Below are 2,866 nucleotides of genomic sequence, written 5' to 3'. Positions count from 1 at the left end.
TTGTTTAGCTTGTAACATTTTCAACATTTCCATATGAAAAGGGAAAATAATTATATAGGTTCTTTATAGAAAAAATATGAATAGGCCATTTCAAAATGGATCAATTAAAGATGTTGTAGCCTGCTGGTAAGGAAAGAAGAGAGCCCAGCCTTAAAAAAATCCTTTTCCTTTGTCTGCCAAGTGTGGTTCAACATAAAGACTTTGTTAGTATTTAAAAGCTTTAACTGGGTTGCCAACAAAACAGTGAAAATAATTGACATTTTTGAAAGCTCCTTTTGTACCAGGTCTTTTTCGCCCAGGGCCTCAGGTACAGGGGCCTTATTTAAATAAGTTGCTTTGGAGACACGGTTTCTTTCAATAACCAAGATCAAAGTACTGCAAAGAAGTGTTAATCTATAAATATATGTATCTCAGCGAATTCCCCACATTCTTGGGTAAAGTTGTCAACGTACTAATGACAGTTGAGACTAGTGACACGAAGGCCTTCATTATCCTATTCTACTTCTCTGGATGTATGAAAACTCCTTTGATAAACAGTGGAAAACACAAAACAACTCTTCCAGAGAAGGCCTTTCCTGCTTGTGCTCCCAGGCCACCTCCAGCTCAGCAGGACAGGTGGCCACCTGTGGAGAGACATGCCTCTCCTGCTGGGGAGGGAGGGATAGGGGCCCTTACACTTAGCCACTGCCCGCCCCATCCCCTCCCTGGTACTTGGTGGACTCAGGAAATGTCTCTCCTGACTTTATTTTAAAAAATCTATGGTATTAATGAAATGTACAAAGGTGTTCTGTCTCAGGAAGGAGCCCGGGAGGCGCACTTCTGTTCTTTTCATTTGGAAGAGTCCCCTCCTATCCTTGCTGAGTACTGTGGCTTCCTTACTGGGAACCAAGGGGTTCTGGTGGGACTGCCACTCTAAGGACCCACTCTGTGGCCACAGTGTATAACCCAGGTCTGGCCACACATGCACTCTCCTTAGGGTAATAATTGATCTTGATCAGAGCCAGGTCAATTAAAATCCTTTCCTACAATCTTATTTACTGATGGTAAAAGCAAAAAGATTCCCTCCCCTGCCCCCTCCACTTCTGGCCCCAGGGCTGGGGTGCAAGTTGACATGACTGGAGCCTGGAGCTGTCCCTGTTCGCGCTCCCCCAGCCCCTGTCTGCCTACAGAGGAGGAGGATCCTAATGTATTAGCAGAGATAGGATAAAAACACTGAGAAAAGCAGAGAGAAAGTAGAAGTGAAAATGAAAGTGAGATAGGCCTAGTGGCACACACTCAAAATCCCAGCAACTCAGCTGAGGCTGGAGGATCACAAGTTCAAGGCCAGCCTGGGCAACTTAGAGAGTCCCTGTTTTGAAATAAGAAAAACAAAAAGAGCGGGGGTGTAGTTTATTAATAGAGCACTATGCGGTTTAGTCCCTAGCACTGGGGGAGGCAGGTGGAAGGGTGTGAGTGACAAAGAGTTTGTGCTTGCCCAAGCTTTGGTCAGGTTTCTGAACCTTCTCCCAGGTCCATCCCTGCACTTTCTTGCAAAACCCAAGTTTTAGCAAAGACCCTTGCTGATTCTGTTCCATAAGAGTTGCCACCTGATCATGCTCCATATCTGATCGTGACCCTCATCCTCCACTGGGATCCGCTGATGTCTGATTGCCCTGGCCTTTTCTCCAGCAAGAATCCAGTTAGGTTGGTTTAGCCAGACTCCCTCCTACTTTTGATGGTTCTTCATGATTTTTTTATCCACTGACCCCCACCTGCTCCTGGGTTGTGAATTTCCCCTGGCTACTCTAGTGGAATTCAGCCCAGTCTTTTTTCCCTACAGTAAGACCCTGGTATTGTGGTCCTGGCACTTACTGCCATGGTCTTGAAAGCAGTCTTCCTTACCAAGCTCAATAGATATCAGTTACTCATTTGTTCCTTAACAGGAGGTGAATGAATAACAGCTCTGAATGCTCTTCACACCTTGGCTGAAGTCCTTAACCACCACCCTCAGCTTTTTTATTTTGATACCGGGGATTGAACCCAGGGCACTCTACCATTTAGCTACATTCTAAGTCCTTTTTATTTTTTATTTTTATTTTGAGACAAGAATCTCATTGAAGGTTGGGGATGTAGCTCAGTTGGTAGAGTGCTAGCCTTACACGCACAAGGCCCTGGGTTCAATCCCCAGTACCACCAAAAAAAAAAAAAAAAAAGAGTCTCATTGAATTGCCCAGTCTGGCCTTGAACTTGAGATCCTCCTGCCTCAGTCTGCTGCTGAGTCACTATGATTACATACCTGGGCCACTAGGCCTGGCTTCCCTTCCCCTATCTTAAGGTAATAGCCAATCTGTTGATTCTTTAGTTCATTTTATTTGGGATTTTGTTATTTGCATTTGAAAGTGTTGACCAACTTGGGATTCTAAGAGAGGTCTGCTCTCTGCTGCAGAAGTGCTTTCTATATTGAAGCTAAGACTGACCATCTAAGAGGAGCCTGGTGTGGCAAGCACTCAAAGAGATACATGTTGGGAGAGGGGTGGCTTGTCCTTGGCAAGCTTTTTGGTCATGGTTTCCCCTACTTCCTGCTGCATTGGTTAAAATAGGGATGTTTTGTATCTTCTTTCCTTTATTGCTTGTGGATGTAACTCAAGATTATTGCTGGTGAAATCAGAGTATCTTAAACATGGTTATTTTTTGCAACAAAAAGCGCAATTTTGCACAGATAGAACAATTTCCTCTCAACACCAAGACTCCTAAAGCGGTTTCCTTGGTCCCCTCCCCCAGGAGATGCAGCGCGGTAGGCTCACCAAAAGGCACATCCATCATCCTTCTGTGTATCAGGCACGTCCTACAGGATCTTCTGTGATCCTGATGTCCGTGTACATTCTGT

General features: G+C 44.8%; 1 non-coding gene across 1 annotated transcript; it reads left to right on the top strand.

Moving 5' to 3' along the window:
• Positions 1-2,102: 2,102 nt before the first annotated feature.
• Positions 2,103-2,175, top strand: Trnav-uac (transfer RNA valine (anticodon UAC)). Its single transcript has one exon. It is a non-coding gene; the product is annotated as a tRNA-Val (tRNA).
• Positions 2,176-2,866: the final 691 nt, after the last annotated feature.

The sequence above is a fragment of the Marmota flaviventris genome, chromosome 8 (genome assembly GCF_047511675.1).
Source record: "Marmota flaviventris isolate mMarFla1 chromosome 8, mMarFla1.hap1, whole genome shotgun sequence".
Classification (NCBI taxonomy): Eukaryota; Metazoa; Chordata; class Mammalia; order Rodentia; family Sciuridae; genus Marmota; species Marmota flaviventris.
The sequence above is the reverse complement of the archived record's forward strand: the minus strand, read 5'-3'. Positions and strand labels throughout refer to the sequence as shown.